Here is a 23,052-nt window from a genome sequence, read left to right as displayed (position 1 = left end):
TGTTTTTTGACCCATTATTGGTGTCAAATTGATTCCTTCAACTCCAATTTCATTAATTGGAAAATTAAAAAGTGTTGTGCTTTCACTTTTTTCTTCAACAATCATATTTTTCATCTTTTCTTTAAAAATTCTAAAACTTTCCTTTTCAGGGAACTTTGCCATCGCATGATTAAGCTTTGAATTCAGCTCTTCCTTCATCCTCTCAAAACTATTAATCATTTTTGATTATTTTGATTCATATGCCTATGTAACAAAAAGAAGTAAATGATTAGAATTTAATATAATAATTTAATGTAATCATATATTATTAACATGTTAAAACTAATTACCTTAACAGAATGATCTTCATCTTTATCAGAATCACTGTCTTCGAGATCTGTATCTCCTTCATTTTGTTCATTAACAAATTCTTCGTTTAATTCTCCAACTCCAAATCTACCTTTTTCTTGTTCAAATGTCTCTCGATATCTAATCTTCTCTGAACTCCAATAACAAATTGTTGGACGTTTACGTGTTACTGTTAAAGCTTCTGAGTGGATGTTATCAGCATAGAACAACTGCACATAAATGATAACTAATTGATATTCATATATGAACAAGTAATATTATTTTTTTACCTATTCATAAATGAATAAGTAATGTAAAGCATTACATGTGAACAAATATATTTTTCTTATTCATATATGAATATTTGCTATTAGTTTATGAATAATCAATATTATTAAAAAATGAGTATAAACATTATAATAACTTACCACCAAGAAAGCTGAAGGTCCAACAAAGAAGCTGTTATTTGAGTATGGTATGTATGAGTTTTTTGTGCTGACAAGACAGTCCAAAACATAGCTGCACCAGTCTATGTTGTTGATATCTGTTTTTCTTGAAATAGAACTCAAGGGAAACAGGTTGCATCTTCCCATTGATGTTGACTCGCAAAAAGTGTTGACAAAAAGAACTAAGAAGTTCAATTTGAAATTGAAATCAGCTTGTGTGGTAGAAACAATAACATTTTTGATTGCACTCAGTCGGATGATTGAATCTTTTTTAAATTGTTGCTTCCATTCATCATAACTTGTATCATCCTTAGGCCATTGATCCAGTTGTGTAAGTTTGGTTCCACCAATTGGTATGCCCAACATGTCATGAACAGACTCTACTGTTACTTTCAATTCCTTTCCTTCAATATCTGTCACCATTCTCTCAGAATCAAATTTTTGAAGAACATAAAATCCCAGCTTCAGTGGTATATCCGTGATTTTCATTTTTAACAAAGCTCCAAAACCCATAGATCTTACAAATTCTTTTTGTTATTTGCTCATCCCAAGGATTATAGATAGTAATGCCTCTGGTGAACATCTGTTTTTCATTGAGTAAAATTCTTTTACCATTAGTTTTTTTTGTCTTTTTTGATTGGTGACTCTTTTTTTTTTGCCTTCTTCGATGGATGACTACTTTCAAAATCAGAGTCTGAATCTTGTAGTTGTTGTTTTTCAGGAGTTTTCCTTTTTGATGGACTTTTCCTGCTTTGATGCTTCATTTTCTTTGGTACTTTTGTTTCTTTTTTATCTGGGAAATGAAAACATATAATATTTGAACAAGTTATTGATATATGAATATGATATATGCTCGTTGATTTATTAATATTTATTTATTTCAAAAATATAACTAATATATACAATTTTATTATATATGAATATATTAGATATGATTGGAATTTTGTACCTTTCACATTTTTCCTCTTCTGCATTGATCTTGTTTCTCTCATTGTTGGTGAATCTTTATCGGAAATGTTAGTGTTCTTACCTTCATTAAATAGTAAGTAGAAGATAAATGAGTTTGATATTTACGAATGGATATTTGAATAAAACATATGTATTCATATTTTTTAATTCACATATGAATATGTTTTGTTATATTCATATGTGAATAGAACATATGTAAGTGATTCTTGTTGTATTCATATTTGAATAATGTATGTATGACAGCAAGCTATGTTCTATTCATATGTGAATATAACAAAACATATTCACGAATGAATATTCGAATAAAACATATGTATTCATATTTTTTTATTTACATATGAATATGTTTTGTTATATTCATATGTGAATAGAACATATGTAAGTGATTCTTGTTGTATTCACATTTGAATAATGTATGTATGGTAGCAAGCTATGTTCTATTCATATGTGAATATAACATACATATTCACGACTGAATATTTGAATAAAACATATGTATTCATATTTTTTTATTCACATATGAATATGTTTTGTTATATTCATATGTGAATAGAACATAGGTAAGTAATTCTTGTTGTATTCACATATGAATAATGTATGTATGACACCAAGTTATGTTCTATGTGAATATAACATACATATTCATGAATGAATATTTGAATAAAACATATGTATTCATATTTTCTTTATTCACATATGAATATGTTTTGTTATATTCATATGTGAATAGAACATATGTAAGTAATTCTTGTTGTATTCACATATTAATAATGTATGTATGGCAGCAAGTTATGTTCTATGTGAATATAACATACATATTCATGAATGAATATTTGGATAAAACATATGTATTCATATTTTATTTATTCACATATGAATATGTTTTGTTATATTCATATGTGAATAGAATATATGTAAGTAATTCTTGTTGTATTCACATATTAATAATGTATGTATGGCAGCAAGCTATACATATTCACGAATGAATATTAGTTTTGCTTGTGTTCAGAAGTAAACAAAACATATTTTATTTACCTTTTTGATTTGTTCTTGGTTTTCGTTTATATGTATTCTTCACTGTTGGTGTCGTTTCTCTAAGGGTAAGTAGTTAATATTAGGAAAACATAAGCAAAATGTTAAGTAATGTTTGTATTTTGACAAAATAGTTTTGAATAAAGATGAAAAATGAAGACATGATGTAAAATCATTTATATATCAAATAATAATGGATGATTCTTACAAAAATTTCAAGTAAATAAAGTAATAACGAAGGAGTGTTACGAGAATGAACGAGTATCATAAATTTCAAGTAAAATTGAAGTAAACAACCTTTTTTGAATAATGAACAGTGTGAAAACAATGTTTTTAGTTCTAAATCAACTAATAATTTTCGAACATTACGAGAAATTTCAAGTAATCAAGTGATAATTTTAGAAATGATTCGAAATCGTTAAAAACTCCAGAAAAAACACCGATGGTTACCTTTCATTGTCAAGAGTGGGGAAATGGTCTCGTTCATGTTTTCATCGGAATACATTTTTCTTCGTTTATGTTATTTGATGCTTCTGCAAATGTGTTTCTTCTTGTCGATTGTTCTTCAAATGGTTTTCGAGTTATGGTGTATCGAAGAGGGAAATTGTGCTTTTCTGTCGAGATTTGACGTGATATCAAATTACTCAAGTGCCCTGACGGTTTAATATTTTTGATTATTTACAAATTTGCCACCACTCATTAATGTATTTGGATTATTTACAAGTTTGCCACGTGCGTTTTTTAAGCTCATTAAATGATTGGCTGAGAATGGTTCCCCCATTCTCAACATTTTTTTTCTCAATTGAACCCTCATATATATATATATATATATATATATATATATATATATATATATATATATATATATATATATATATATATATATATATATAGTTAATAATAAATCGAACAACCATTTTTTAAAAAACTTATTATAATAAAAACAATTTGTAGAAAAATTTGTGTAGATCTGATTTTTGATATTTGAATTTTAGTTATATTTAATAATATATTAATACATTAAAATATTTGAAAGTAAGTAATACCTAAATATTTTTCAAGTATATTTGATATTTTTATTTAGGATTTGTATTTAAAAGCATATCATATTAAAAATTGCAATAGATTAGATAATTAGTTCAAAACTTATAGAATTAAATTTAAAAGACACACGTATTGAAAAAATTATAAAAATTTGAGACTTAAATGAAAAATATGATATATGGATGACTTTTAATTAATTAATTATTTAGTTTTTAAAAAGCTATACAAAATAAACAAGCATATATAACATATTGAATTAAATATTATTGATATCACCTATTTAAACTATGTTCGGTAACATTTATTTGATCTAATTTACATTAATGAATTCATCACAACATATAAAAATTTAAAAAGAATTAATATATATATATATATATATATATATATATATATATATATATATATATATATATTAATGCTTTTTAATTTTTTATATGCTATGAATATAATTTACAAATTAAGAGTTCTAACATAATAATATATAATTTACATTAATGATTCTGTCAAAACCTATAAAAATGAATTAATATATAATAAACTTACAAATTAAAAATTCTAACATAATAACATGTATTCAAAAATGACATCATATGTTTATGTAATATGTGATCAATAACATGTATATGATTTAATTTATATTATTACTTACCCACCACACACACACACACACACACATATATATATATATATATATATATATATATATATATATATATATATATATATATATAGCTTACAAATTAAGAGTTCTAACATTATAATATCTAATTTACATTAATGATTCTACCAAAACATATAAAAAAAGAATTAATATATAACAAACTTACAAATTAAAAGTTCTAACATAATACATGTATTCAAAAATGATAAAAATACCTTATATATTTATGTAATATATGATCAATAACATGTATATGATTCATTTATATTTTTTTCTCACCCACAAAGAATATATATATATATATATATATATATATATATATATATATATATATATATATATATATATATATATATATATATAACAAATTTACAAATTAAAAGTTCTAACAACCAACAAAAAAAATTAAAAGCCTTTTTGCTTTGTGAATTTTGTATGTGTCTCTGCTTTAAATATTTAGTCAAAATTGCAAGTTTGGTCCCTAACTTTTCTTTGCACTTGGATCGTCCCTATGGTTTGATTTTGTTGCGTTTTTCGTCCCTTACATACATAAAATTAAGGACCAAATGTGCAATTTTGACAAACCACAGGGATGAAAAACGCAACAAAATCAAACCATAGGGACGATCCGATTGCAAAAAAAAGTTAGGGACCAAACGTGGAAATTAAAAAGACCATAGGGACCAAAAAATTCAATATTGAAATGACAAACAAAAAATAAACTTTAATAATTGAATCAACAAAAAACGACAAGCTTTAGTTAGAAATTAGAAAATTAAGAAATAATATTAAAAAGTCAAACAAAAACATAAACTCGAATAATAGAGACAATATGTAAAAAACAAAAAAGTTTTACATGAAAAACCAAATATAAAGAACTAAATAATAATAATAATAATAATAATAATAATAATAATAATAATAATAATCTACTATACAAAAATAGGTATTAAATAACCATATTATTATTCAAGTTCTATCCCATGATGTAGAAATTTGTGTTTCTAAGTTTCTTTTTCTCAATCTTAATCTTAAAATCTTAACAATATATCTATATCCGTGAATTATATATACACTCTAAATCAACCAATTAATATATCACAAGTTACAAAAACTTTTGAATTATAATAGTTAATTAGTTGAAATGTAAATAGTTTTATTATTAAGGTTATATTTAATACAATTATGAAATACCATTTGATTACAATTATTATTAAAAAGCATCTGAAATGTCAGTAAAGTTTAAAATACATGAGAATCAAGTATTTTTGACATCCATATTATATATATATATATATATATATATATATATATATATATATATATATATATATATATTATTCTACAAAAAAAATTATTTTAGAGTAAATTACAATTTTGGTCTATGTGGTTTGATCAGATTCACATTTTTAATACAATCTTTGAAAATTTGATAACATACATCCGTGTGGTTTAAAGAAATTACAATACACGTACTTAGTCCATTTAAAAACACCATTTTACCATTACTTTTATATTCATTATTGTTTAATTTTTTTTATATATTTTTCGCTTCTATTTTACTTTTTATTTATAGTATTTTTTCATTATATTTTATTTGACAGTTTTTTCAATATATTGTTTAATGTTTTCTACATTTTGTTCGTTTATATTTTTTTGACGTTTTTTTTGAATAATTTTTTTTAGTTTTTTGACGTGTTTCTTGAATACATTTTAATTTTTTTTGACATTTTGTTTATTTATATTTTCTAAAATATTTTTTTGTAAAAAATGTAAAAAAGTTCATTAAATGTGAATATTATTAACATAGATTAGGTACAAAAAATATTTTTTTTATAGATTTAATAGATAGGCTAACCGAAATTTTGTAACGAGTTTCAAGTTAGATAACGGCTAATTGAAAATTATATAACTCAAAAACGAACAAAATTTAAAAAAAAGCATGATCTCAAAAACGTTGACACATGTGTGCGTTATATGAATTATGATTAACATTTGACATTCGGAATGAAATGTCAAAAAATTAAACTCGAAGCAACTAACACTTGTCTTATTAAAATAAATAATTTTATAAATAATATGTGTTAATCATATTCATATTTTACAAACATTTTCATATTTTTTTATACAAAAAAATTTATAAAAAGCTTTACGAAAATATAAAAAAAAAGATATACAAAACATTAAAAAATATATTTGAACAAAAATAAACTAGATAAATTATTCAAGTAAACGTCAAAAAAAAAAAATACAAAATAACAAAATATAAAAAACATTAAAAATATATTCTAATAAAACTAAAATATAAATCATAAAAATATAAATAAATAAAATAAAATGTAAGCGACAAAATATAGAAAATTAAACACTTATATATATATATATATATATATATATATATAGAGAGAGAGAGAGAGAGAGAGAGAGAGAAGAAATGAAAAAAATATAAAAGTAATGATAAAATGGTCTTTCTAAATGGATGAACATTTTCTTTATAACACATGAATGCATCTTGTCAAATTTTGAAAGATTAGATGGAAAATACAAATCTGACAAAACCATAGGGACCAAAAATGTAGTTACTCATTATTTTGTAAGACAATTGTAACTTTAGATGTACCTTTAATGTGACAGATATAGTTTATGGTTATGGTTTTGTTAACGTGTAGGGTTTGATTTTAGGTTCTCTCTCTCTCTCTCTCTCTCTCTCTCTCTCTCTCTCTCCATTTGAAAGATAAGTAAATTATCATATTTACATTTTATTAGAGTTTTAGGTTAATTTATGTGCTGCTGGCCACAAACTTTTATCGTCGACCTCCACCTCCGATGACTTTTCTCGAGTCTACAGTGATGTATTCTCTTGCTGTCATTGTTTTTTTCCATGTTTAATGTTTTCCCTTTTTAACTCTCTCATCTCTCTCTTCCAAAAGAAAACCTTTCTCTTATATCTCGCCATTGAATATGGCTTCTCCCTCCGCCGACGTGACTTGCCACTACCGTACTTCTTTGTTGCATCAAGATCTAACCATCGTTGTTTCCTCTAGTTCTTGACATTGCCACCGTTGTAGCCTCAAGATCTAGCTGTCGTCGCCACGTGCAGATCTAGCGTTTTCGTTGCCTCTAGAACTAGTTGTCGCCACCCCTAGTTCTTGATCTCCATCTCTCTGAATCTACTATCTCTTTCTTTCTCTTCATATTTGTCAACTTAATCGTCTAGTAGTCACATCTCGATAAACAGTTGTGTAGGATTAAGGTTTATGCTCAATGCCCTTAGGGTTTTGGACTTTGGTATTGTGCTTATATATTACTTTGTAATTTTGAATTGAGTAATAAGCAACTTATCATATTTATATTTTTTTCTATTTAAGAAATTTATCCATTCACATAAGATGCAACATTTTTATATGTTTTGTACAATTCAGTGAAACATATATATTTTATATTAATAAATCAATTTTTTAGGTTGAAGGGAGTGGTAGCACTCTTAGCATATTGTCACGTAAGTTTGTTTATTGACACATAGGTTTTTTTTATTGTAACTTAAGCTTAGCATTTTATATTGAAAAATATAGGAAGTGGTAGTGTCTGATTTTAAATAGGTTTTATTTTGAAAAAAAAGAAACAAAAAAAAATAAGTTTTTTTGGTCAAAGGTGCATCAACCAATCAAAGCAAAACTTCTTCTCTCTCCTCTTGTTAAGGTGGTAGCAAGTGGATCTTAATGAGCCCCCTAGCGAGAGCTAGAGGTGCTGTGCAACAAACTTATTGACTTGGTAGCGAACATGCTTAGCGAGCGAGTCCCTCTAGCCTTAAGTAAAAATTATCTTCTAATAGTTTACTCTAAAATTTATATACTCGGTGATTTGTGAAAAAATAGTAATATTGATGATTTTCATAAATTTACCCGAAATGGTTACAAGTAAACAATTTTTGGCTCCAATTATTGTATTGTGGTTATCAAAAAATGTGCATAGCTACGTATCAATAATTGCTTACTTTTTCCAAGAGGAAATGATTTAGATGTTGAATATTAGGGAAACCACATTATGTTTAGAATGATTGTCGCTTACACGACTTATAGATATATCCAATTCACACAAAAGTGTCAAATTTGATCATTGTATTTCAGTTATTGTAGTAAGCAGGGCCGGTCCATAGTCTTTTTATGCCCTAAGATAAACATATTTAATTAGGCCCTAACTTTAATTATTATCTTAAATTGATTTTTTGCTAATATAATAGTGCAAAGTACAAATTACTTTTATTTCACAATACTATTTTAATTTAATATTTTCTCTTCCAAATCAACTACTCATACCATTTAAAGCAATAATGATTTGAAATGCTAATGTTTTTATAAACAATAAAAACTATATAAAAAAGAGAGAACCAACAAAAGTTTAACAATGTTACATAGGAGGAAAATAAAAGATAAATTACATATAGTCTATTCTACCCCCAACAAGCAAAACAAATAAAACACAAACACATGGTGCACTTACATAGGACCTATCAAGGCCTCCATAAGACCTATCAAGGCCTCCAAAGTTAAATATTTTATAGAATCCAAGCAACATTCTTTAAATATTGTTTGAGTTACAGGAGATAACATCAGATACACCAAAGATACGTTCTAAATAACTATGTGCTTGCCAAGTGATTTCAACAGCTTCTCTTTTGACCATTAAAAGCAACGAACTTCACCAAAACTAACCAATTACAACAACAATTTTCTACAATGTGCAAGTAGACTGGTCAATAATAGTGTTGTACTTATGCAAAATGATTCCAGTTGCTTTGATTTTAACCGATAAGAAACAAACTCTTCTTATATGAGCAACACATCAAAAAAATGTACACAAAAGAAATAAACCTTGTTACACCAAATTAAGCGAAACCCAATAAAAATCGAACCTACAGAGATGTGATTGATTAGAAAGAAAATTGAAAGAATAATATAATTAGAGCAATAAGGAGGATATAGATCTACGTTTTGTATACCACATGTATTTTCCTAAAATTTGATTTCCGTTTTGCATCTTTACCACTAGCTCGCTCCTCTAAATCACTTTTCTGGGTGAACCAAACTAAGAACTGCTTTGGGAATTAGGAGAATGAAAATATGTAAAACAAATCAGCGTATTACTACTAAAATTCATAATCTGTGAAAGAAATGTCTTATGAAGAAATAAGGAACTCAGAACTTGGGATGAATATAAGGTGTGGCTGGCGTGTGTTTTCTCCCCATCGCCTCATCTTCTTCTCCTTGTCTCCTCGTCTCCTCCGTGTCTCCTTAACCCTCGTGTTCTGTTTAATAATTGCTTCGATAATCAGACGTGTAATTTTTCTTGAGTCGGTTGCTGCTTCAGTTTTAGGTCGGTGCCTTCATTTTTCAGCTGGACTTTGCGCTGGATTTATGGATTTTTTGGTCCAAAATGAAAATAACCATAATAACTGCCAAAAAATTGATGCCCCCATATTGGTTGATGCCCTGGGCCGTGGCCCAACTCGCCTTGGACTTGGGCCGACCCTGGTAGTAAGGTTTTTGGTTACAATAAATTCACTCGTATTAAAAAAGTAAAAAAAAGATACTGTGAAGATATATTATACTTTGTAAAATACCACAAATAATAAAATTTGGATATGACAATGGAACAAATGGTGGGCACTTTTTTCAAAAACTTCTAAGAAGCGAATAATGTTTTTTTCACAAGAATAGTAATTTGTTTGCAACAACCAAATATAATAAGATAGTTCATGTTATAAATTAAATAAATATCAATTAAAATTAGTATACATAATAATTGTAATCAAGGAATCCAATTTATTAACCACTATTTGTTAGCTTTCACCATTAGAGAAGCTTGAGAGAGAAAATGAAAGAATATGAGAGAAGAAATGATTTTCATTATCTTCATTAATCAATTACAATCAACTAACAGAACTATATACACCGGATCATAAATAATTGTTTCTAACTAACAATTCTAGCAAACTTCTATATGAAATTACAATAATATCCTCAAACGGTAATAAAGATCACTTGATAATGAAGTCTAACACCCCTACAAGTTGTAGACTGTAGATGCAGCTTGGAAACAACTTTATTATGAAGCACTCCGTTTAATGGCTTGTTGAAAATATCAACTAATTTATCTTAGGTGTTGACATGAGACAATGGGATTAAACCTTCGTGCAACTTTTCTCTTACAAAATGGCAATCTATCTCTATGTGTTTAGTCCTATTGTGAAAGACTGGATTTGAAGCTATGTAAATAGTTGCTTGATTGTCACACTTAAATGGAATAGGAGTAATATGATGAAAATTAAGTTCATGGAATAGCCTGCTCAACCATGCCAATTCTGAACATATTATCCTCATAAATTTATACCCTGCTTCAATAGAAGACAATGAAACACTAAGGTGTTTTTTAGATTTCCATGAAATGGGTGTATCTCCAAACACACTAAAGAAAGAACTAATTGATCTTCCAGTGATAGGACATGTTGCCCAGTTGGAATCACAATAGGCCTCCCATTAGTAATTCAAAGTGTTATTAAAGAATAAGCCTTGACTGAGTATCCCTTTGAGATATTTTAAAGTATGTAGAGCAACATCAAAGTGTTCTTCAGATGGATGTTGATTGAATTGGCTTAAATATTGGAATGTATAAGCCAAATTTGGTCATGTATAAAGCAGAAAATTCAACTTTCCGATTAATTGTCTTTATACAACCGGATCTTTCAGAAAATAAGACATTTTAGGAAGAAGATGAACTTTATGTAGTAAAGGAGATGAAACAGAAGTACTATCTTCTATTTAATATAAGGCTAACAATTCCCTTGTGAATTTACTTTCATGTACAATCATGCCATCTGAAACAGTTGTGAATTTAAGTCCAAGAAATAAAGTGATTTACCCCAAATCCTTAATTTTGAATTGATCATCAAGAAAATCTTTTAGCTTTGAGATTTCTTCAAGATTATCTCATTTGACAAGAATGTCATCTACATACAGAACAACTATAACAATGGAATCTTTAGTATTTTTCAGAAAAAAGAGAATAGTTGTTATGGGAGTATGTGTAACCTTGAACTTTGAAAGCATCAGACAGTCTAGAATACCATTGTCTTAATGTTTGTTTTAATCCATATAAGGACTTTTTCAATCTACATACAAGATAAGGAGAATCAACTTGAAAACCAGAAGGAATTTTCATGTAAACTTCTTCATGCAAGTGTCCATGAAGGAAAACATTATTCACATCTAACTGTTGAATTGTCCATCCTTTCTTCATAGCTAATAACACTATGCATCTCATAGTATTGAACTTAAATACTAGTGAAAAAGTGTCATGATAATGAATCCCTTCCATTTGAGTAAAACCTTTGGCAACTAAATGGGCTTTGTGCCTTTCAATTGATCCGTCTGCTTTTTATTTTACTTTGCAGACCCATCTACACGAAATGGGTTTCTTTCCCTTAGTGTCATACCCCTAGCCAGCAGCGGAATCGCCAGGTTGTGCGACGTTAGGATGTTTGATTTTAGGCCAAAGGCATACATTAAGTAATACATTGATATATTAAAAACTGTTGCCATTTAATCAATAAATAAAATATGTTACACAATTGTTCGAGGTACAGATAGGTCACGAAAGCAAAGTACAAATGTGAAGCACAAAGACTTCAAACTACATCATTTGGGTTACCTCATCTTTCATCCGGGTTCATTCTCCTAAGAATACATGCGGTTTTTGTAAGGTCAACATCATATTCATGAGCCCATAACTTTTATTGTTATAAAACGTTGTGTGTGTATTTTATTTATCTTGTTTATCCTAAACTCACATCCTCGAGTTTGTGGGTATTATCATTACATTCTTAGGTTGGTTCCTAGTAGTAGTCTAAGACAATTAGTTTTAGTTTAACAAAGTTATGATGAGTTCTTATAATCGAGCTATGATTGTTGATTACAAAAACAATGACGCTGCATCAAATGTCGTAAACGTGTTTAGAAATTTATGTCTACTTTAACTTGCTGTCAGGTTGTAGCTAGCAACCACAGGTAGGAGTGTCAATCCCATAAGATTTATACATACCTCTGCCACTCAATTAATATTTAACGATTATAGGTTATGACCTAGCTGAACATCTTTCAGCGTGTTGATGAATCATCTCACATCTAATTGTTCTTGTGGAGGCCTCCCCTGGTTAGTCGTTGTAACATCCCGAATCCCAGGTATAATATTTAATTAATTTGCATTCATGATGTCAGAGCAACTCAAAGAGTTGGATGCCCGAACTTGCCGAGTAGAGGATTTAATGGCCACATGATTTTTAGAATCTACTCAACGAGTTGGAGGGCCCCAACTCGACGATTAGGAGTTGAGTGTGAAAACCCTAATTTTCAAGGTTTGTGTCATATTTAGAGGACCTTAAGCCTTTATTTTCGCCTCCCTTATCACTTTAACACCCTAACAGAAATCCCTAAACAAGCTAGTATCATTTGTGTGTGTGTGTTTGAGAGAGAGAGAGAGAGAGAGAGAGAGAGACTAAAAGTGTGCGATTTGGTGCATTCTGGGAAGGGGATAGAAGATCATAAGGCTTGGAATGAGAAAAAGCCTTTGGATCCGGTGTTCTTTCAGTGCAAGCTGCTTTTTGGAGGTAAAAAGCTATCACCTTGATCATTTTTGGTTAGATCTCTTCTTTAGGCAGTTTGTGGTTATTTCCATCTTCCTTTTTAGACTTTGAGTCATTTGACCATGACATGGAGTTGAAACTTCAGATCTGGATAGTATGAGGTCCCATTGCATAAAGATCCAAGCTTTATCAAGCTATTGGCCAAGCTCCAAACATCAAAACTTCTATAGAGCTTCGTTTTGGCATTTTGAACCCTAGATGCCATGCATGGACGTAAATCTTGCAACTTTATGTGGTATTTCAGCCTTGGGAGGCTAGATCTAGAGTTTGGGACCTTAGTTCTGCTTAAAATTTTCTGAATGAGAATTGGTCTAGAGGGACTCGACAAGTGCATGTGCGAATTCAACGAGTCGGCTAGGGTTTTCCCTGATAGTCTGGACGCACTACAACTCGGTGAGTTGATGAGACAAATTGACGAGTTGAGTTAGATTTTCCTGATACTTCATAGAAAACGAAGGAACTCGACGAGTCACATAGATGAAATTAACGAGTTGGGTGAACATGGACTGTTGACTCGAGCGTTGACTTCCGTTAACTTTTAGGGTTTAGTCAAGACATGAGTAAGGAGACCATGAAGGGGTAAAATAGTCTTTCACCCTTTCCGAGAGTGAGGAAAGAGGTTAGCCTAACTTTGTAAGAGTGGTAATTATAAGGTGTTAATTAGAGATAATTATATTATGTAGGCGGAGTCTAGACTATTCGTGGGGAACTAGATCTACTTGCTTACTTACGAGGTGAGTCTTCTTACTGTACTTAACTACGCGGTAATACCGTGTGAACGGAGGATCTTATTTGAGTTATCGAACGAAGGGTCCTATGTGCTTATACTGAGTTAAATGATAGTATGCATTCTTTCTTTGTGATACATGCTATATTATTCTATGCCTTATTGAGTAGGACCGGAGGGTCCAAACCGAGTTGTGAGACCGAAGGTCTTCACTAAGATACATGACTAGAGGGTCCAACCCGAGCTGTGAGACCGTAGGGTCTTCACTGAGACACATGGTCGGAGGGTCCACACCGAGTCGTGAGACCGGAGGGTCCTCACCGAGACGCATGACCAGAGGGTCCATGCCGAGCTATAGCCATGAGAGACTTATTATTTGTGTATGTGGTATTTTGGGGAACTCAATAACCTTCGTGCTTACCATGTTGTGTGATATATGTTTCAGGTACTTCTTAGGATTGTAGGAAGGCGCCGACTTGATTGTACACACCTATTCAAGATTATGTTTGAGGATTATGGAATATTTTCAGTCATTTTGTTGAATTGTGTTTTGACAACTGATACATTTGTGGCTCTTGAGAAATGTGATATTGAGTTTTATGTGATTTCAAAATTAAAATTTTGTTTGAAAATTTAGAGTATTACAAGTTGGTATCAGAGCCTTGGTTTGAGGGATTCAGATGTACCCTCGGGTATGTATGGACTCAAACTGAGGATTTGAGAAAATTTTCTAAAAAAATGATTTTTCTAAAACAAGTAAGAGTTTTAAAGAGAAAACGAGATGGAACAGTGTGTATAATCAGCCAGAGCCTAAAGGGTGATTTCCCAAAATACCATTACTTGTTTACATTATGAGATATTTATAAGATACTAGAGATGCATGCTAGAGGATAGGCTAGGTATTTCAGAAATTAGGGTTAGAGGTTCTTGATTTGTGATGCCTTAGCCTAGGGGATGCTATTGATTGATATTATCTGCTATTTGCTTTGTGTATGTGCTGAGTAGGAGTGCCTAGCAGGAACCTCTTAGAGAGAGAGTTTTGAGTCGAGCGGTAATCTAGGAGAGATACTTAGATGAGCAATCAAGTAGTCTACTGAGACAATAGTTGACATCGGTGAGGGATAGAGTACTTGTGAATTAGGATCCCTGGAGGAGGACTTGGGATGAATACAGGATGGTTTGGAAGTTAGTATTGGGCCTGTACTACTAAAAGCACCGGATCTGTATTCGACCCAAGTAAGAACCTTAGGATGCTAAGTAGCATGTAGGGGTGGGTAATCGAGTGTGTGTGTTTGAGCTAGTCTCTGATGATTTTGTGTTTGTGTTTCAGAGATACTATGGTGATTACCTGCAACAACCCTGAGAGCAGTGGTACCAGTGACGAGGAGATCCATAGGATCATTCATGAGGAGGTGGCCGTAGCTAACAGAGAGGCCATACCATAGATATTCGTGTCTATTAAGACCACACCGATTGAGACATTTGATGAGCGATATGCTGCTGTCATGGAGGCTGTTACTGCTGCTGCCACCATGGCCATGGCTGCTGCTAGGCTACAGGGAGGTGACTCGTTGTTGTTACGGGAGTTCAGCAACACGAAGCCACCAAAGTTTGATGGGACACAGGATCCGATCGCTTACATGAGATGGATCTCTGACATTGTGGAGTGTTTCTATACGTGTTTATGCCCGGAGCATCTGAGAGTTTAGTTTGTGCTAAACCAGCTTTTCTTGGGAGCGAAGGACTGGTGGAAGTTTGTGACGACTGATTTTATCCTTGGAGATCATGTTGTAGTGACTTGGGAGAGTTTCACCAAGTTATTCAGAGATGAGTATGTTCCCCTGGTGGAGAGGAAACGTTTGGCATAGGAGTTTTTGTATCTTAAGCAGAAGACAGAATCAGTAATAGAGATTACGAGGATGATTCATGAGAGGGCGTTGTTCTGCCCTGAGCACGTGTGTATGGAGTAGGCACGTATGAGCCGGTATTTGAGCATCTTGAGGGGAGATATTCGGGAGTTTGTGGTAAACTCGTCTTATCGAACATTGGCTAAGCTGCAGACTAATGCTAGGAGGAGAGAGATTAAGCTGGAGATTCAGACCAGAGAGGAAGGGGTAGTAGAGGAGGAATAGGAGACTAGTGCAGTCGCAGTCGACGACGAAGCAGACTAAGCCCGCTAATTTGAGAGATGGAGACCAGAAGGGCCGCACTTGTGGAAAGCGCGGCAAGAGTCATTAGGGGTCTTGTCGAGCGGGGATTTGCTTCAAATGTTGCAAGGAGGGGCATATGGCGAGGGACTGCCCCAAGGGATTTTCAGTTTGCTTACACTGCAACCATATGGGCCACCGTAAGGTCGAGTGTCTCCAGCTCACTCAGGGATCAGCCCAGGCTTCTGCTCCTGCTGCTTTACATGTTACGGATGGCTGGTTGGGTAAGGCCGAGCCTCCAAGGGCTCGTGGGAGAGCATTTCAGTTGACTGCGGAGGAGGTTCGCACATCGCCTGATGTTGTTGTTGGTACGTATCTCCTTATTTATGTTATTTTGAGATTTTTTTATGCTTATATTGTAATAGGTACTTTTCTTGTGAGCTCTGTTCCTGCTTTGGTGTTATTTGACTCGGGTGTGAGTCGATCTTTTGTGTCTGTATCCTTTAGTCGTCACATTAGTGTCAAACGCGAGGCGTTGAGTTGACCATTAAGGGTTTCTATATTCGTAGAGCGTGCGTTTTTGTCATTGATGTATTCTGGGGATGTGTATTAGAGATTTTCGGTGTTGGGTTCCCGATATATCTGGTGACGATAGCGATGGGTGATGTCTGTGTCATAGTGGGCATGGATTGGTTGAGCCGATTTGGAGTTGTGATTGACTGTGAACATCAGATGGCGACTATATGAGACCCTAGTAGGAGAGTACTTACTGTGTGACACCCCAAACCGGAACGGTGGAAATGTTCTGGGGTGGAGGACGTCATGTATAATATACAACAATTGTATAATAGGAATCAAAGCAAACACAACCATTACATTAATAAGGTAAATTATTTACATATGTTCAATACATAGTTTGTATGACATCAAAATGTATAGAAAAAGTACTAAAAGACGTGACTCTAAAAGCCCCGTCTTCTAAAAAACCTGCGGGTGTACCTATCTTATCGGTTCCCTAAGAATACAGGTGATTTTGAAAGTGTATAAAAATTTAAGTTGGTGAGTTCATAAGCATGTTTGTAATTGAAAACCATCAATTCGTTTCTTGAAAATGTAATTATGTTTTCCCAGCAAATCCTATATTTTCTGTTGTAATATGTTATACTCTAAACCTAGAACGTTATTGTACTATTTAAAAAGGTAGTTTTAAATCGCATAAAACTATGAATATATGTTTTCTCTGTGTTGGAATAGTCTTCTATATTCGTACTTATGTTAAAACCCCTTGGATTCACTAGTGATACTTGTAAAATAATGTTTTATAGCCTTATTATTTAAATAAAACTATGTGAAGTGGTTATTTATTCATACACTAATCGTCTTGTTCAATACCAAATTGTGAATTCTCATAACCATACTAATACGACAGATGGATTGGCTCGACGTTCTTTAAGCGTCGAAAAATCATTCATGACATTTGTCACCACAGGCCTGCTTGCCTAGCTATTACAAGTAGCTCTGGTGCGTGATTGTTAGTCCCGTATAGATCTATACACAAACCCATGCTCTCCCTCTAGGAGACTATGGTTATTAATTTCAGGACTTTTGTTGGCACTTAAATAAGTACTTGAAGACGTTATCTCACAAAGCTACATCGACGGCTAAGTGTAGAATATCTGAAAATCCTTTGAAATGAATGTCTGTTTATATGCTCCAAAAGCTATGCCCAATATAGTTTATATGCTTGTTACTGTGATAAAACCTATACTTAGTAAGATAATACATAATCCATAAACTATACCAATTATATTTTATATGTTCGTTTGTTTTGTATCTCTGTATTTTTTAAATATGATGTCGGTGTTCCATAAACTATACCTATTATAGTTTATATGTTCGTTTGTTTGGTATCTCTGTATTTTCTAAATATGATGTCGGTGTTCCATAAACTATACCTATTATAGTTTATATATTTGTTTTTTTTTTGTATTTTTGTATTTTGTAAATATGATGTCGGTGTTCCATAAACTATACCTTTTATAGTTTATAAATATGATCCATTTGAAATGTGATTATTCTAAAAAGTTTTCCTTTGCTCAGCATGTTACAAAGGATTAGAGGATTGTACTCGTATTTATATAGATAACAATATATATAAAAGTATATTATTGTAAGAACAATGGTTGCAACAGATTGAAATAGTTTAAAGTCATTTGAAATTGTTTGTAGCTGTTTGAAATCGTTGGAAATTGCTTTTACACAAATTTAATTGTGTTGTACTTGTACCTCCCCCCCCCCCTAAAAAACATGGAAAAATATTGAAAACATGGGGGTATGAAGTCACTTTGAATGTGCGTTTGTGTTGGAATTTAACAAGCTGTAGAAACGATCCTAGGGCTAGTGTACGCACGAATAACATTATCCTAAAAATAATTATATTCGACATCGTATTTAAATCAATAATATATTAATTTAAATAATGAGTTAAGTAATAATTTTATTATATAAGGAAGACTTACAAATTAATTGGAAATTATTTGGAAAGGTTGCAAGGTGTTTACGATTGACATAAATGGGTTTACGGTTGAACAAATGAGTTCATGGTCAGATCTTGGGAACTTATGAAGATTTGAAGATAGTATGAATGTTCTTGGTGAATTGGTTAAAGATTTGAAGATTTTGGGCGTAAACTCTTGAAGATTGAGAGAAAATGGGGTTGTTCACGGATGAATTTTTCAGAGTAATTTGGAGTGGTTCACGGTTAAAAAGTGGGGAAATGAATTGATTCACGGGTGAAAACATATTTATAGGGGGTGTTTACGGTCTAAGAGGTATTCGGCCTTGGTGTTTACGGTCCACTAATGGACTTGAAATGGGGTTTTCGGCCCATTAAGGGGTATTCATGGTCAATGCTTGGCCGTGAACCCTTGTTTTCACTTTAACTTTGGCCGTAAACTGCATTAGGGAAGTTTTCTTAGACCGTGAACTCCTTTGGAGTTTACTCCTTGGACTGTGAACCCTTTTGGGGTTTATTTTATTGATTTAAACATTAAGCTATCCACCTATATTAAATTATAGTATCAAGATTCACTTAAGGCTTAAGCTATATTTAGTTATAAGCTTATAATTAAGCCCTTGGGATAATAGAGGATATATATACGCATAAGGATCGAAATGAAATTTTGACTCTTATTGAATTGAGAATGACAGGTTGTTACATTATCCCCCAGTTAGAGGAAATTTCGTCCCAAAATTCTTTCTATAGTGAATACATCATGAACTAGGAAAAAGATGCGGGTACTTTTGTTGCATCTGGTCTTCTTGCTCCCAAGGGAATTCAGGTCCCCGCTTGGCATTGCAGCAAACCTTCACTATTGGTATGCGACTTTGTTTCATTTGTTTGACTTCCCTATCCATGATCTCTACTAGTTCTTCCACGAAGTTAAGGCTCTCTTTTACCTTGATTTCATCAAGTGGAATCACAAGAGTCTCATCAGACAGACACTTCTTTAGATTTGACATGTGGTAGACAGGGTGTACGTTGTTAAGTTCTTGTGGTAAACGGAGTTTGTAAGCTATGGGGATGATCCTAGCGAGGATCTCGAATGGCACAATGTATCTTGGATTTAGCTTCCCACGCTTTACGAAGCGTATCATGCCCTTCCATGGTGAGACCTTCAACAGAACTCGGTCACCAACCTAGAATCCCAAAAGTTTTCGTCTCTTGTCTGCATAACTCTTTTGTCTATCTCTTGAGGCTTTTAACCATTCTAGGATTTGTATGATCTTTTATGTGGTTTCTCGAATTATTTCCGGGTCAGTGAGAGTGCTATCATGTACTTGCCCTTTAGCTAGCTGCGTGTTACCCACCTCAGCCCAACACAGAGGGGATCTTCACTTACGGCTATAGAGGGCTTCAAATGGAGCAACCTTGATGGTAGTGTGATAGATATTGTTATATAAAAACTCGACCAGTGGCAAATGGGTGTCCCATGCTTTACCAAAGTCGATCACACAGGCTCTTAGCATGCCTTCTAATGTTTGAATGGTTCTCTCCCTCTGTCCGTCAGTTTGAGGATGGTAAGTTGTACTCATGTCCAGCTTAGTTCCAAGAGCATTCTGAAGTGACTGCCAAAATCGCGAGGTGAATCTACCATCTCTATTCGAGATAATAGATATAGGCACACCATGTAGTCATACTATCTCTCGGATGTAAGTTCTAGTTAGATTCTCCATTTTGACTGTTTCTTTGATTGGCAGGAAGTGGGCGGACTTGGTTAATTTGTCAAAGATCACCCAGATAGTATCATGGCCACCTGGCGTTTTGGGCACCTTGGTAATGAAATCCATCGTGATCCGCTCCCACTTCCACTCATGTACTTTTGCTTGTTGAAGTAAACTTGAGGGCTTTTGATATTCTACCTTTACTTTGGCGCAAGTTAGACACTTTCCCATGTAGGTAGCAATCTCTGTTTTCATATTTGGGAACTAATAGAGTTTCTTGGGATCCAGATACATCTTATCTGAACCTGAGTGGACGAAGTATCGAGTTTTGTGGGCTTCATTCATGATGAAATCTCTGTACCCACCAAATCTTGGTCTCCAGATTCGGTTCATGAAATAAAAAACTCCATCTCCCTTGATCTCAAAGTTCTTCTTCATCCCCCTTAAGGCTTCATCCGCCACATTTTCTGGTTTTAAGGCTTCCAACTGAGCCTCTATGATTTGTGTGGCCAGATGGGAATGGATTGTCATGGTTTGTGCCTTCACCCTACGACCTGAGTACTCATTTCAACTCAGGGCATCAGCTACTACATTGGCTTTACCCGGATGATAGCAAATTTCGCATTTGTAACCATTGAGTAGCTCTATCCATTGTCGCTGTCTCATGTTAAGTTCCTTTTGATCAAAGATGTGTTGAAGGATTTTGTGGTCGGTGAAGATAGTGCACTTGGTACCATAAAGGTAATGTCTCCAGATTTTTAGGGCAAAGAACACTGCTCCCAACTCCAGATCGTCAGTTGTGTAGTTGACTTCGTGTGCTTTAAGTTGCCTCGAGGCGTAAGCAATAACTTTTCCCCACTACATAAGCACACAACCTAGCCCCTGATTAGATGCATTGCATTATACAAAGAAATCCTCTGTCCCTTCTGGAAGGGACTAGATAGGTGCACTGCACAGGGATCGCTTCAGTGTCTGGAACGCAGTGTCTTGTTTTTCTCCTTAACTAAAGGTTACACCCTTTTGAGTTTGGGCAGTAAGAGGTTTAGTAATTTTGGAGAAATTTTGTATAAACCTACGATAGTAGCCAGCAAGACCCAAGAATTGATGGTTTTCTGTGGGCATTCTCGGTGCTGACCAATTCTCGATTGCCTTTATCTTGGATGGGTCCACGTGTATGCCTTCCTTGCTAACCACGTGACCGAGGAAAGTTACTTTCATAATCCAAAATTTGCACTTAGAGAATTTCACATAAAGCTTCTCTGTTCGCAATGTCTCTAGAACTTGTCTCAAGTGATGACTATGTTCTTCCTCACTTCGTCAATAGATAAGTATATCATCTATGAACACTATCATGAATTTGTCTAGAAATGGGTGGCACACCCGATTCATTAAGTCCATGAACATATCAGGTGCGTTGGTTAAACCAAAGGGCATCAACAAAAACTCGTAGTGACCATATCGAGTTCAGAATGTTGTCTTAGGAACATCACTCCCATGGACTCGTAATTGATGGTACCTTGATCTCAGGTCTATCTTCGAGAAGTCGCTCGCTCATTGGATTTGGTCAAAGAGGTCGTCGATTATGGGTAGCGGGTAGTGGTTTTTAATAGTGGGTTTATTTAGCTCGCGATAGTCTATGCACATTCAGAAAGATCCATCCTTCATCTTCACGAACAAGACCGGTGCTCCCCAGGGTGAGTGTGACAACCCGATATTTCAAGACAATATGATGGAACGCAAGTCAAATTTAGGTCAAAATTTAACTTTCCTAAACTCTTATTTGGGTTAAATAAAGTAATAGGAATCGTATCAAGGTTTTCATACATATAAAGAACCCAAAAATCCGAGTTATAACGAAGAAGTTATGACTAACCGAAGATTCTCGGCAAAACCGGCAATACTGATAGACGTAAAATGCGAAGTTTCAATACAATAGTTTTTAGCCTTAGGTATCTAAATAAAAGTTTTATATATCATTAAACCGTAAACGTGCATAAAAAGAACGTCCAAATCTGACTTCGTATGAGGAAGTTGTGATTTATCTAAGTTACAGATATAACAGTAGACAACTAAAAACTTGAAATAGAGATCGAGAGACTTTTAGCCGACACAATCTAAATGAGAATCAAAGGGCTCAACGATACTAGCGCAACGGTAAAAAGTCTGACGAAAACGGACGTCGGATGAAGAAGTTATGGAACTTTAACGGACTTTTCCTGTCCCGACCTATTAAAAATATAATATTAAAAATAAATTCAAAACTAGCCAACGGAGTCTAAACGAAAGTTGTAGATCGTAGTTTCACCTTCGCGTGGATATAAAGAACGTCGAAAACGGAGTTCATATGTGGAAGATATGAATTTTTGAAGTTTACTAATTAATTAAATTATAAATTTAATTAAAACCCGGTATTATCCGAAGAGTGAGTCAGCGGTCCGATCCTTCGTACGCCCAGCGTACTCGGATGCTAGGCTCCGGTTCGTCTATGTGACTACCTTGTACTGTAAGTACTTTTGGTTAGGTCTTTATGATGTCAAGAACTATCTCCTATGGATATGATGTAAGGCCTTTTACAAGGTCATTTTCCCAAACTTTTACGTCATGAATATCAAAGGTATTGAAGGTCGGCTAACTTCTGTGTCATTGTTTATTCAATTACTCTTATCATACTTCCATTGGAATCTATCTGGAACATGCTTTATTCAAGTCATTTGACCATAGTAATTTAACTCCGAAAACATTTCCAAGTCTCTTTTAGTGGTTGGATCATGTTA

The 23,052-nt window shown here is 33.0% G+C and overlaps 1 long non-coding RNA gene across 1 annotated transcript; it reads right to left on the bottom strand.

Moving 5' to 3' along the window:
- Positions 1-1,340: 1,340 nt before the first annotated feature.
- On the bottom strand, positions 1,341-2,834 carry LOC145065458 (uncharacterized). Its single transcript, XR_013688427.1, has 3 exons — positions 2,778-2,834; positions 1,723-1,803; positions 1,341-1,566 (listed from the first exon to the last, which is right to left on the bottom strand). It is a non-coding gene; the product is annotated as an uncharacterized LOC145065458 (long non-coding RNA).
- Between the last annotated feature and the right edge of the window lie 20,218 nt (positions 2,835-23,052).

This window comes from Lactuca serriola, chromosome 8 (genome assembly GCF_051521515.1).
Source record: "Lactuca serriola cultivar US96UC23 chromosome 8, Lser_US96UC23_V15, whole genome shotgun sequence".
Classification (NCBI taxonomy): domain Eukaryota; kingdom Viridiplantae; phylum Streptophyta; class Magnoliopsida; order Asterales; family Asteraceae; genus Lactuca; species Lactuca serriola.
Note: the sequence above shows the minus strand (reverse complement) of the source record. Positions and strands in the feature narration are given on the sequence as shown.